The sequence below is a fragment of the Polypterus senegalus genome, chromosome 12, assembly GCF_016835505.1.
Source record: "Polypterus senegalus isolate Bchr_013 chromosome 12, ASM1683550v1, whole genome shotgun sequence".
NCBI lineage: Eukaryota > Metazoa > Chordata > Cladistia > Polypteriformes > Polypteridae > Polypterus > Polypterus senegalus.
Window position 1 is genome coordinate 106,583,665 of NC_053165.1, and position 15,585 is coordinate 106,599,249.

A 15,585-nucleotide genomic window follows, 5' to 3' on the forward strand; every position below is an offset into this window, starting at 1 on the left:
ACAAACAAGTGGTAAGGTCAGAATTTAGAGTAAACAACAAACATGCATGGATCTATTCTGACTTGTGTCAATGGTACATACAGTACAAGCTGCTGGTGGAGTGTAATGGTGTATTTTTTTTGCCACATATTTGGAGCACCACGCCAACAGAGGGTCATTTAAATCAGGGGACCTCAACTCTGGTCCTGGAGGACCACAGTGGCTAACTCTAACCCTTTTCTTACTTAGTGATCTATTTTTATTTCTAATTACTGTAACTTTTTTTTTAAAATTAATTTTAATTGACTTGCTCTTGAAGATTCAGACTGCTTTATCCTTAATTAGCTGCCAAACAATAATGAGATACAAAATATGCCAAAACATGACCAGCAAATTGTGTCTTCATACAATATCTGAAAATAAAGAAAGATGAAGGTCTCAGGAATGTTGATCTGCTCAGGTCCCCAAAATATTTTAAGTGTTTTTAGAAAACAGCAAATCAAGAATTTCGGAAATGAATACAATCGCAGAATGAAAGCAACAACAAACCATGGAATTAAACAAATGGTTTAATTAATGACAAGTCTCAGCATCTAATTAAGCAACTGGTTGGAGTTTGAGGCCCTGACTTAGTTGGTCTTATCTTGGCTCGCTCATTTCACATTTCATTTCCATTTGGGTGCCTTTTAAGGAAAGAAAGGAAAGGAATGGTGAAGAAATTCAGGGGAACAAATCTTATAAAAACAAGTCAATTAAAAGAAAAGGGTTAGAATGAAAACCTACAGCCACTGTAGTGTTCCAGAACCGGAGTTGGGGACCCCTAATTTAAATGACACAGCTTGAAATTATGTTATGAAAGAAAAATTGTCAAAAACATAACAGTGACTTCTGTTTACTCCAATGGCCTGCCCAGTCCTCAAATCTGAAAATCTCCAATGTTGTGGTGTTGGGATTATGTGAACTGGGAGATTTATAGCACTTCAGGAATTGCCTGGTGCTATTTGAGTACTATGAACTCCCTATGGTATGTTTCCAGAACCTTGCCTCTAAGATTTGCACAAAAGATAAAAAAGGGAGTCCTACCCCTTGGACACTTTGTGTGTACTTCACGTGATAATTTACAGAACCTCCATGACATAATTCACTTGGGGCAAGATTAAAAAAAAACTGCATTTTTTTCCATTTTGTGATCAGATTATGTAATATATGCTGTTGTTGCCTTTTCCAAATTTGACTGTTGTTAAACAACAACACTACTACATAGAACATTTTCATACAAGTAATGTAGCTCAAAATGTTTTAAGAGATGTCAAAGAAATAGTTACAAACAAAAAGAACAAGTTAAATTAGGCAAAAAATGAAGCAATAAAAATATATCAACACAAGCTTCAACAACACACACATATATATGTAATTAGTAGAAAAGCTGAGTCCTTATATAAATCATCATAATCTAAGTCTCTAAAGAGAAGTGCAATGACAAGGTCAGATGGCTGGGCGGTTGGAAAAAAACCTTTATTAATGCTGGAGAGAAAAACAAAATCTGCAAGAGTTCCAAAGTCAAAAGACCACAAAGCCCCCACCGGGCAATCTACCTAACACAAATGTTCTCAACTAATACCTCCCTGCTTCCAGGCTTCGTCCCAGAGGATTCAATGCAGTACGTGTTGTGGATGGCTAGGGAACCAGTCTTCATCTGAGCATCACAGGTGGCTGCACAGAGCCTCAACCAGGTAGTGGTGGTGTTTTTTTTGCTCATGGAGCTTTATACGTCATATACTTCACATGCAAGCCCACTTTAACAGACATGGATGGGGATTTGAGGGCTGGAACAATGTACCCAACAGGACATGTGTGAACACTGCAGATGAATATGTCAAGCAATTTAATGTTTAGTTTTGTGAAACTCACTGTGTGCAACAATTAAAGAGAGAGACCCACAGGGTAAAGTATACGCTTCTCCACCATGTACTCTGATAATATCAACATTTATATGCTTAGAATCTAAACTTCAGCTCCACTGGTGCTCTGTTGAGTTAGAGGTGAAAGTTTAATGTTAGACAGTAAAAATATTTCAGCTAAAACAAGGGTCAAGCCATATTGGGACTTTTCTATTGGAAAATGAAAAGGTCATTAGTTCTTTGAGGTCAAGAGAATATAAAGCCATCAAAAGTAAATAATAAACAGGCAGTTCCTCAAAAGATACATTTGAGGATTAAGTGGCACAATGAAAATCCTGCAATGTTGCATTCTATATCCACTGCCATGTGTGATGCTCACTGGAAACATTCAAAAAATTTAATTCCAATTTAATTTAAACTATGATTTCAATACAAATAAAATTTGAAAATGAATGGCAGTCCAAGTTCACAATGAAACAGAATACTTTATTTTCATATGACAATGCTTACAAATTTCATATCAAGCTCACTCTTACCTGTAGCAGCTTAAAAACCAAATGGAAGAATAATAGTTGACTTAAATACATAGAGAATTTTATGTAACAAAATATGTAGTAATGAAAACTTCAGCGTACATTAACTGGCCAAAAAAAAAATCTTACCTTCTTCTCAGTGTGCCAATTATTATTTTGAAAAATACTGCAATGCTACACAGCCTTCAGTTTTATTATCTACTCAGGAAATGTAAGCGATGACAAGTGTATACAGTATAAAACAATACTTTCAAACTTTTTAAAAATTCTAACTTTTACATCTAGATGTCACAAAGATACTGATCATCAAATCAAGGAGAGGATTAAAAAAGCTGTCATTTCACTCTAATAAAGCAGGGTGAAACATTCAGGCATTTAGCATGAATAAAATTATAATCTGATGGAAGTCACAGTTTATCACTAAATTGCTTTGAATTTGCTTTATAACCTGGACCATTCAACATTAAATCCAGTTTTGCTTAATTTCTCAACATTACTAGCTTAAAGGGACTTTCAATCTTCCAACTAGCAGAAGGATTCACTTCCACTATTCAGTAAGGTAACAAGAAAAATACAAGTTTTCAACATAATTGACATGTTGACTGTGGATGCATTTGAAAGTAGTTTTGACAGTTTAAGAATCAATTAGATAAAAGACTACTGCAATCAAAAAATGTGAAGTAGTGCTTACCCATTTTGCAGGACCAACTGCAAAAGGCTTAAAACAGATGTCTATCAGTTTCATGTGTTTAGATTTGTGATAAACACTCGACATATATGGCACAAGATAACTGAACACAAGTGATATGCAATTATTTTGATAATTCCCACCAATAGGGTGATATGTTTAAAATTCAAATCAAACAAATGGTGCAGCAAGCAGGCAACAAAAACTACTTAACTGCCTGAGTTTGACTTTCTGCATATCTCCATAGATTAAGTCTGCAATTTCAGATTAGATTAATTCCAACCTTTGCACCTCTTCCTTTTGCTCATAAACAAGTTACTAGTGCATCTACACTATTTGGCCAGGTCTGTAGACACCCCTTCAAATTAATTAGTTCATGAGTTTTAGCTGCACCCATCATTAACAGGTGTATAAAATTAATCACACAGCCATTCCATCTCCATTGACAAACATCAGTAGTAGAATGGGTCGTACTAAAGAGCGCTGTAACTTAAATCATGTCACAACCATAGGACATTATCTTTTCCACAAGTAACAATGCTAGATCTGCTCCAGTCGACTGTAAGCACTGTTATTATGCAGTGGATCCTTCAAAGAGCAATAATAGCTCAGTCATGATGTGGCACACCATGTAAACTCACAGAGAAGGGTCACCGAGTACTAAAGCACATAGTGCAGAGAACACCTACCCCTCTGTTGCATCACTCACAACAAAAGTCCAAACTGCATCTGAAATTAACATTAGGACAAGAAATGCACATCAGGACCTTCACGACATGGGTTTCCAAAGCCAAGCAGCTGCACACAATCTTAAAATTATAATGTACCATACTAAGTGTCAACTGGTACAGCGTAAAGCATACCACCATTGGGCTATGGAGCAGTGGATACTTGTTTTCTGGACTGATGAATCACACTTCACTATCCAGCAGTCTGATGCAAGAATCGAGGTTTGGCTAATGCAAGAAGACTGAGTATTGCCCACTTTAAAATTCTGGGGTTGTTTTTCAGGGTTTGGGCTAGGCTGTGTTGTTCCAGTAAAGAGTACTGTTAATGCCACAGAACAACAAAAACATTTTAGACAATTTTGTGTTTTCAATGTTACTACCACAGTTTGGAGAAGGCAATTTCCATTCCAGCATAACTGTGCTCCATGCACAAATGAGCTAAAGTTACAGCCAGATAGGGTACAGTGAGCGCGATTAGAATAGAGCAGATCTGGGCTTTGTCATTTGTTTCTTGGATGTAGATAAGTCCATCCTTTAGTAGACAAATAGCGCAAAGTTCTGTCCATCAGTTTTGTTTGAACTTGGGTGTCAAACTGGTGCCTCCAAGAGATCTCTCAGTGATGTTACTTGTTCTGGGATCAATCAACTAATCTGATCAGTCACAGAGGCCGCATTTCTGAAAAGGAGCCCCATCACAGAAACTGAGACCTTTTTATTAAGATTGCTAAGCCAAGGACTTGTACACCAGGGAGATCAGGAAGGATACTGCTGTGCATTTTTTTTTTAATTCCCTTCTTCTCAAGGTACTCCAACATCCTCCCGTATCTCAAACATATGCAAGTTGGATTAATAATTGAGTAAGTAATATAACCGAGTATGATGTGCAATGAAATGAAAGCTAGCAATCACGGCATGCACACCACAGCATGAATAAGCTAAAAGCCAAGTTTAGAAGGAGAAAAAAAGCATAAAATTATGTCTACAGACTTGCTAAAATCTGTTCAGCATGTGCACACTGCCACAGTGTTCCAGCAAGTTTGAAACCAAATGTCTGGACCACAGACTGCAAGATGCTATTTTTTTCTCCTAAATAGTGAAATAGCATTCATGAAGGAGCAGGCAGTAAAACAGTAAACAAATTAACATTATAAACTCTTAAAAATTATGCTGCTAATATTTGGTATACAAGATCACTGGTTATAATTTGTGTAACTGCAAGAATTTCTAAGATCTAAATGTATAACAAAAATCATTAGTACAGCTGTGCTCTGCTCATGGCCAAACCTTAAACACCAGCTAAGCAGTTCCTGTTAAGTTGCACACACCAAGAGAGCAGACAGCACTTGATTGCAGATATTAATTTTGATCAGAGAAAGTCAGAAAATATACTAGGGGATAAAAAACTGACATTTCAAAAGCATTTTGTTTTTTTAATGAAGAGTATATGAAATAAACGTCTTCAGTCAAAAGATTTTTTTTAGAAAAGAAATATGAGAAAATATTTTAAAATAAAGTGTGCAAATTAAATTATAATTTCATTTAAAAAATAAGATTTTTTATAGTAATTCTGTAATCTACACCAAATTGAATACTTTTTCTGTTGCTCTATAGTTTTATAGTACATTAATGTGAATATTTAATTGGGAAGCAAAGGCATACAAAAAGCTTTTATTAATTGAAACCAGTCACTATAGCTAGTGGTCATAATAAAACTCAATGGGTTATTAGGTTTTGTGTGGTCATTAAATGTAAAAGTTACCCCAAGAGGGTTAGGGGGCAGTTGACTCATGTGAAAGAGAACATTCGCGAATAATACTTAGAGCCTCCCCTAACGGTGGCAAAGCATGTCACAGTAGATTACTTTTGTGGTTTAATTTAATAACTGTGAAACTGAAGGAGATGTCTGGATCTACTAAATAACTAAGGGAGCAGTGAAGTGGAAGGTAGCTGGCGTACATTCCACTGTTCTATTTTTTTTTTTTTAAACCAAAAATAACCATTAACATTATTATTTTTATTTTATACAAATTATTGTCAGTATTGTTTATATATTTTTGGCTTGTGCATCATCTGCAAGCTTCCGCGATCTTTCCGCAATCTCCAAAAATATTTTCACTTGTTTATGACCACTTGTAAATAACCAAGCCTATGAATGTCACGTTCACAAATCTGCAGTGGCAACTGTACAAACATGGGTTTTGGGTCTATATTGCAATGAAAGGTGAAGGCATTCAATCACTGGAATAAACAGGTTATGTTAGCGATACTACTTAAATGCACTGAAACATTAATTGCAATTAGCTGTGTTTTGCTCATATTTGACAAGGAGTCCACATGGTTTGTGAAGCTATGCTCTGAGAACATGGCAGAAAACGTAATTGAACTAGATAAGGTGGTGAAGAAATTATTATTAATAGTGCTAATGGCTGTGCAAAATATTAGGAAAGGGTGTGCCTTTTATACTGTCATATTTACATTTTTTTCTGTAAAAAAAAATACATGCAAGATGAGGAAACCTTGGATGATCAAAAGTTGTTACATTTTCAACTATTTCTGAAAATCATCATCAAAGCAGAACAAAAACTGTAGACAATAGGATGCCATATCTATCACCAGGCACAATAATCTGAAAACCCACTCTGTTTAACAAAGTGGAACACAGGAGCACATCAAAGTGCTTTAACATTTTCAAAACCACTAATCCAATTAAGGTTTGACTCAATATCTCTGCAGCACTGAGCATGTGGATGAAGTCTACCATGGACTACATGCCAATATTTTGCAATGCCCAATCATAAACACATTAGGCAAATTTAGAGTTGCTAATTTGCAAACACACATACAGTCAAAGTAAAAAGTATGTGAACTCCTAGGAATAATCTATATTTATGTCTAATTCACATATAAAACATGGTCATATCATCATGTCAGTCAAAATAATGAACAAACACAGTCTCCTATAACTAAAGATACACAGATTTTCAGAGAACTTTTGACCATATTGAATAAATCATTCGAACTGTGAAACTGAAGGTTGGAAAAAGTAAGTGAACCCTAAGATAATGACTTTTTAAAAAGCTCATTGCAGTCAGAATTTAGCACACCTGGAGTCCATTTAATGAAACGAGTTCAGAGGTTTGGCCTAGAATTAGTTTGATTGATAAAAAAAACACTATAAAGTTTGAGCTTTTGACAAGAAGCATATATCCAGATGGGAATCATGCTTCGCACAATAGAGCTATCTGAAGAGTTACGATTGAGAATTGTTAATCTACATAAGGCTGGAAATGGTTATATAAAAAGTAATCTTAAAGATTTTAGACAAGTATTCATCAGTCTACTGTTAGGCAAGTTGTTTATAAATGGAAACAATTTGGTATTGTGGCTACTCAGCCTAGAAGTGGGTGCCCTACCAAGATGATCCCAAGAGTACAACGTACAAGTCAGCAATGAGGTAAAGAAGAACCCTAGAGTGACAGCAAAGGAGTTGAAGAAGTCATTAGAACTGGCTAACATCTCAATTCATGAGTCAACTATACGCAAAACATTGAACAAGAAAGTCCATGGCAGGACACCAAGAAAGAAGCCACTGCTATCAAAAAAAGAACATTGCTGAACACCTGAAGTTTGCAAAAGAGCACTTGGACACTCCACAACAGTACTGGGAAAATGTTTTGTAGAGTGATGAGACCAAAATTGAACTATATGGGAGGCACAAGCAGAACCTCATTTGGTATAAAAAGGGCACTGCATATCAACATCAAAACATCATCCCTACAGTAAAGTATGGTGGAGGGAACATCATGATTTGGGCCTGCTTTGCTGCATCAGGGCCTGGACAGCTTGCCATCATTGAGGAGAAAATTAACTCACAAGTTTATCAACATTCTCTCCAGGATAATGTGAGGGTGTCTGTCCATCAACTTAAGCTCAGAAGAGGCTGAGTGATGCAACAGGAAAATGACTCGCAGCAAATCCTCAGCACCAATGGCTTTAGAAGACCAAACTCCACTTTTTGGAGCAACCCATTCAGAGCCCAGATCTCAATCCTACTGAGATGCTGTGGAATGACTTGAAGAGAACCATACACAGAAGACAACCAAGGAGTATGGAAGACTTAAGGCAGTTCTGCAGGGAACAATGGGCTAAAATTCCTCCCGCACAATGTGCAGGTCTGATCTGCAGTTACAGGAAGCGCCTGGTTGAGGTCATTGCTGCCAAAGGGGGGTCACCCAGTTATTAAATCCCAAGGTTCTCTTACTTTTTCCACTACCATTGTGAGCGTTGAATGCGTTTGTAAAATAAAGACACGAAAGTGTGTCATTGGCTTAAGCTCATTGTGTATATCAGTACCTGTGACTTAGATGAAGATCAGATCACTTTTTATGACTAATTCATGCAGTAAATCAGATAATTCCAAAGGGTTCACATACATTTTACTTTGACTGTATATGGGATGTGGAGGGCTGGAGTAGCTGGGGTAAAACCCATGAATATATAAAGTATAAACTACATAATGTAATCTAAAATTAAGACAATCACTCTTCATTTATAGTAATTGTATCCTCATTACTTTATGCCTAGAACAGCACATAAATACAGCAGGATAAAAGTTGAAGGCTATTTGTAAACTGCTTTATACATGTCACACTATAGAACAACTTAAAATGCAATTTATGTGGCACTTTTATTCCAGTAATGATTATTCCTATATCAGACGAAAAACAATTTCTATGAAAAAAAGAATTATTTTGCAAAACAATTGGTTGCGTGTGCAAGATATTTTTGCACCTGGGATGGGTGGGGGGTAAACTTGCAGGGGACTACAAGATAACTGAAAACAACTATAAAATAACAGCAAAATATTTAAAATCATTAAATATTCTGCTACAGCACGGGTGTCAAATTGAAGTGTTTAAAGTGGACCACTTCATCGATAATCAAAGCATGTTACTTATGGTGTGCAATGTCTATTACCTCAAAGACCCACTTTAAAGTGCATCTCATACCGTACTGTCTCAGCTATGCTATTGCGTGCAATGCATACATGGTTAATGCAGCATTGTGCTAAGGCTTCGCTTGGCTGGGGCTTGCCAGCTACCCCGCCCAATAAAAAAAAAAGCAGGAGTGATGGGTGGGGTGCAAAAAGCTCAGCATTACAGGGTGGTGTAACTGTGGTGTGGAAGGAGGAAAGGATGTAGAATCAGAAAAAGACAGTGGTTGAGTCTGGGTGTAGCTATACCTGGAGATGAAAGGCAGTAATAGAAGCAGAGGATTAAGTGGCATGTCTAAACCTAAGAAAATCTTAGAGCGGTGGCTGCCTTTAGCTACCACTCAGTTAAGGCCTCCACCAAAATGGGGGAGAATGTACAGTTCACAACATTATTTCTTTTAACCTGTTCTTTTCCTACTCAGTCCTTACTTCCCTCACATTCTAATACATTGGTTGACTACATTCGAAGACTTGCATGTCTTCTTTTCCTCTACCTATGAAGAGGTCACTACAATATGTGGACTGTTTCCATGTAAAGTTTAGCTGGATTATCTTTACACGTGGCATTAAAATGCGTCTCCAGTCCAGGCAGAGATCAAATGGACTCCCCACTTACTCACAGCAATTCTGGATTTAGTTGTTGCTCATATTTTTCTGTGCATCACAGCGCACTACAGCTACTAACCTACAGTTAGAATGGCAACAGACTGCTTGTAATGACCCAAACAAGAAAAAGTGAAAAGAAGGTGACAATCCACACTGCAAAAAAAACTTTTTTTTTTGGAAAGATGGCAAAGATCTCAAAGACTTATGACAATCTAATATGGCACTGTAGTCACTCAGTTTTTTGAAGATACACTTGTGTCAGTGCTACCAAGCCTTCAGCTGTTTAACTGACTGCTACCACAGTCCTACATGATACTTTTATCTTTTCTCTCCACATACAATAATGAAGTTGTACATGGAAAATGCATTTGTATTTCAGCTTGTGCTAACTTTCGTTAACACTGGTGGGACTGTTCCAGTCTACAGGCTAACAAAGTAGCTTCAGCTACGAAAAACACGCCCGACACAAATAATTTTGCATTTTAATACTTAACACTTATTTTCAGAAATAAGTAATCATTAATTTTGCATTTTAATAGTTACACTTATTTTCAGAAATAGGTAATCATTTTATTATTAAAACAAAAACATATAAACCAAGTAAGTGGTTAGCAGCTTCTCTTGTTATCAAAATATCTGTAGTAGCTTTCTGTATTTTGGTAATTGCTAGATATTACCCCTAAAATGGCTAAGGAATTTATGTTATAATTAAGACATTCAAACAACAATAAAAAAATAAATTTAGTTACAAAAATTATAGGTTGATTCTTTATGGCCTATTAATTTTCTATTATGCTTTAAAAAAACAAGCAGAGTAACAGCACTAGCAGGAAATATGCTTTTGTAAGTTCAAAAAGCAAGCATCGCTAGTAAGACTGTAGCAACAGTACAAGATGGAAAATACCATTCCCTGTGTAGTTCGGGGGCTTTCACATATTCATGTGATATACAGACCTTGAAGTAATACAGGTTGAAAAACCACTGTTCTAAAACAGCTAAAAATAAAATGATTAAGCACAAGTGTAGCAGACAACCTTGAAAGCCAAAAATGTATCCTCACACAGGGGCTGCAAAAAGGGTGACCCTAGGTAACATTTGGATTGTCAAGATAACAGAAAAATTAACTACCACAGTTATTATCATAATTTATGACACATCATAAATTATGGCCTATAATGGCGATAAACAATAAATATTGTAATAGGTTTATAAAACTTTATTTAAACACAAAACGTAAATATACTGCTTGGTTTTGAGCATCTTCAATAACAAATATCTATGCAGCAAGATCATCACCAATGGATTCAGCGAGGTTATCAGAAATAAACTTAATGCACTAGGATTACAAGTTAAGACGGAAGTAAAAAATTTAGGGGTAACCGTTGACTGTAATCTGAATTTTAAATCGCATATTCATCAGACCACTAGGACAGCATTTTTTCACTTAAGAAACATAGCTAAAGTTAGACCTCTTATATCATTGAAAGATGCTGAGAAATTAATTCACGCTTTTGTTTTCAGTAGACTAGATTACTGTAACGCACTGCTCTCAGGACTACCCAAAAAAGACATAAATCATTTGCAACGAGTGCAGAATGCAGCTGCTAGAATCCTAACTGGGAAAAGAAAATCCGAACACATTTCTCCAGTTTTGATGTCACTACACTGGTTACCTGTGTCATTCAGGATTGACTTTAAAATACTGCTTATGGTTTATAAAGCCTTAAATAATCTCGCTCCATCTTATATATCGGAATGCCTGACACGTTATATTCCAAATCGTAACCTTAGATCTTCAAATGAGTGTCTCCTTATAATTCCAAAAGCTAAACTTAAAAGAAGTGGTGAGGCGGCCTTCTGCTGTTATGCACCCAAAATCTGGAATAGCCTGCCAATAGGAATTCGCCAGGCAAATACAGTAGAGCACTTTAAAACACTGCTGAAAACACATTACTTTAACATGGCCTTTTTATAACTTCACTTTAACTTAATCCTGATACTCTGTATGTTCAATTCATCATAATAACTATTCATGGTGGCTCTAAAATCCGTACTGACCCCTACTCTCTCTTCTGTTTCTTTTTCCGGTTTCTTTGTGGTGGCGGCCTGCGCCACCACCCTACTCAAAGCATCCTGATGCACCAACATTGATGGACTGAAAGCCAGAAGTCTACGTGACCATCATCATCAGGTCCTTCGATGAAAACGCTAAATACAAAGAGGACTGTTTGATTTATGTTAAGTAGATTGCCCAGAGGGGACTGGGCGGTCTCTTGGTCTGGAACCACTACAGATTTTATTTTTTTCTCCAGCCTTTGGAGTTTTTTTTGTTTTTTCTGTCCACCCTGGCCATCGGACCTTACTTATTCTATGTTAATTAATGTTGACTTATGTTTATCTTTTATTGTGTGTTCTATTTCTCTATTCATTTTGTAAAGCACTTTGAGCTACATTTTTTTGTATGAATATGTGCTATATAAATAAATGTTGATTGATTGATTGATTGACCAAAAATTGCACATACTGAGAATGCTAAAATTACACAAGCAGTCACTAACTAATATGTAATCTGTCAGACTACAGTAATTTACAGGATTTGAGGAAAACACTGCACATTTGCAAAAGTTGCAGAGCATGAAGTTCACAACCATGAAACAAATTCTGTACAACAGACTGGAAAATTAATATCTGGAACATAATGTCAAACAATACCATCAAAACTACCATTGTTCAAAAAAGAGAGAGTAATCCTGAAGCCTAGGTTAACTGTTACAACCAGTAACGTTTATTTAACTTCTGGGTTTGTTTTTCACATTTGGAAACTGTTCAAATGGTTTGTGCTGTTTAATTGCCTGGGGCTGTGGTACAGTTCATTTAATTCTTGTAGAGTTTGTTGATTCAACCAATATCTTGTAATAATAATTTATTATGCAAAAACCCACACCTGGGGCCTCATGTATAAATGGTGCGTACGCACAAAAATGTTGCGTAAGAACATTTCCACATTCAAATCACGATGTATAAAACCTAAACTTGGCGTAAAGCCACACACATTTCCGTGGTAGCTCATACCCTGTCGTACGCAAGTTCTGTGCTCGGTTTTGCAGACTGGTGGCACCCAGCGTCAAAGCAGTGCTTCTGTTCCCTTGTGGTTACCCTTTCTTTTTTTTAGATCCACATCCCTGACGCAGCTTTATAAATACACTGAAATTAACCGGATATTGTTTATTAGGTTAATGCATCTGATTGTAATTAACCTGTAACAATATAATAGTCCACAGAATGGTCAACCTTTCCAAATACCATAACTGCTTCAGCGTTGTTACTCTCACTGCACCTTTGTCTTCTTCTTTCAGCAGCTCCCGTTGCATTGGATCATCTTTTTCCATATTACTCTCACTGTACCATTCAGAGTATTTATATCACTGTATCTGAGTGTGAATCACAGCTGTACAGCAGCTGATCGAAAAGAGAATTATCAGTATACAGCATCAAGCATACGCTGCCTCAGACATGCTGTCTATTGAACTACTCTCATATAGCAAACGCTTCAGAGCCTTTCCTCGCAGTTCAGAAACAGTTTCATCCCAAGAACTCTAAACGCACTCAATCAGTCCATCAAGTGCTCCTTGTAGAACTGTTTGTACTTATAAGTACAATCACCTCACTGTAAACCTGCACTACAGTTATAATATTGCAAAACCGGAGCCACTTTATAAAGCACGTATTTACATATGATGACAATATTATTTTTAAGATGAAATGCAGCAAAATATGTTTATTATATTATACAGATAAAACTTTATTTAAATAATCTATACTGTTAATAATTAAACATGTGAGGACACGGTGCTGCAGCGCTAGCGAGCCACTGGCACTCCATTCACAGATTGTTCCTGCCTCGCGCTGTATTCTTGATGGTGCTGCTGCGACACTGGAAATATAGATGGATAGAATAATTAAACACGTACTATGAAGATATTTCAATGTTCCTTAAAAATTTTGAAGAATTGGCGTTCTAAGCTTACAGATGGCTTAACATCTATTACAGAGCTGATTGTATGGCAATTGGGTATTGGGAGAAAGAAAAGTAAGGACAGGAATTTGGAAGTTAGTACGTTTGAAGGAGACGGTACTGCTACAATAAAGTACTTCATCAAAGATTGCGCATGGCACAGCAAGCATCTTGCTTGAGACATGAACAATCACTGCGCCACCGTGTTCCCATGTTTAATAACATGCTTTTAACGCCCATCATCATGAAAATGATATCACGTATACATCTCAGTATTTTAATTATTCAGAGAGCTGTAATATCACGAATGTAATGGATTCTGTGTCCTGTTGGAGGTGGAGAAAGCCCGGAAGCACATAGTGATTCACACACATAGAAGATCAAATACAAAACAAAGCATTTAACGTGCTACTTTGTTTAATTTACTAGTTTCTAACTAATTTTATGAAGTTTATGATGTTCTACTTTAATGACAAAATAAACTCTGTGATTAAAGTGGAAATTTCGAGATTAAAGTTGACATTTCGTGCTTTTTTCCCCACTGTGTGCCTTTTTTTTTCTCTGTACCCTAATAAGCTTTCATATGACACTCAGACGGTGGGCTACGACTCGTCTTTTCATGGTAACTTTGATATTTGACAACTTCTTTTTTTATTTCGGGAACTATGCGACTTTGTGAACTTGTGCTTTCGAGTTTCTCCGACACGCTATGTCACTCGATCAACTTCCTTTTGTTGTTTATACCACTGTTTAAACCAACAAATAGTACGTTTTTCTTTGCCTCCACTTGGTATTCGCTGAACTTCTATTCTCCCTCATACTTTAGCCATTGCCTTTTCACAGAACACTGAGCTTAAGGGCTATTTATATTGATTTGCATATTCGAAGAGGCGTAATTCTGGGAGGAGTTGGGGTGGGGCATCAGGCGCGTGCACGTGCGTTAATTTTCACGCTGACTTGGATTTATGTAGCGGAGGAACGTGGAAGCTGACGTTTGCATAGATTTATGCATCTGGATTTTTTTGTGCGTAGGCACATTTCCACTTTTGTGCTTACATCATGTTATAGTGTGAATTCTATGCATGGCATTATGCATGACGCCCCTGGGGAGGTGTGCAGCATGAGATCTCATTTTAAAAGGTCATTGTAGTAGAATTGCTCCAAGAATGGTGCTTGGTCTATGTATAGTACTAGGTAGAGTCCATCCTCTTGTTATTCTATTCTGTTCTCGCATAAGTTATACTACTATATATTACTACTGCCAGTTAAAACTATTTAGTTTGCTGAACATTGCAATTGTTTTGACTTATATCACATTTATTTGATTGGTTTGGTCTTCTGTCACAGATAGATCCCATCTTCATCCTTCGGCCACTCCCATTACGGGTCGCCACAGCGGATCATCTTCTTCCATATCTTTCTGTTCTCTGTATCTTGTTCTGTTACACCCATCACCTGCATTTCCTCTCTCACCACATCCATAAACCTTCTCTTAGGCCTTCCTCTTTTTCTCTTGCCTGGCAGCTCTATCCTTAGCATTAGGTGTGGGCGGTATGACCAAAATTCTATATCACAGTATTTTTGTAAATTTTCACGGTATTCGACGGTATTTTTTTCCCATGCATGAGTGGATGTTAACAAATTTTCCACTGCAATTACTGCAGTAGACTGGCTAAGAATAACCTATGACTTGACTCTCGAAAGTTCCACTTTAAATTTGACGCTTATGTCAAGATTAAAGTCGACATTTCCACTTTATTTTTGCCGTTTATGTCGAGATTAAAGTCGGCATTTCCACATTATTCTCATAGTTTATTTTATAATTAAAGTAGAATGTCGTAAACTAAACTTCATCCTAAAATCAATGTTTAATTTAGTAGATTTTCTCAAACCCCGTCATAAGTTAATACAGCACATTAAATGCTTTGTGTTTAGTGTTCCCCGACCCAGTTGTTAATCACTATGCTTCTAAAACTGACTTCCTCTGCACTAAGAGGTGGCGCCGGCAACGATCATCGCACAGAATCCATTCACTTCATGATATTCCTGCTCTCTGAAAATTTAGAATGCTAAGATAAATACTTGATATCATTTTCATGATGAAAGGTATTAAAGCAGGTATTAAACATGCATGGGAGTGAG

General features: G+C 36.7%; 1 protein-coding gene across 1 annotated transcript in view; it reads right to left on the reverse strand.

Moving 5' to 3' along the window:
- Window positions 1–15,585, reverse strand: part of gsk3ab (glycogen synthase kinase 3 alpha b) — a 72,277-nt gene that overhangs the window by 11,570 nt on the left and 45,122 nt on the right. The gene's annotated exons all lie outside the window — the stretch shown is intronic.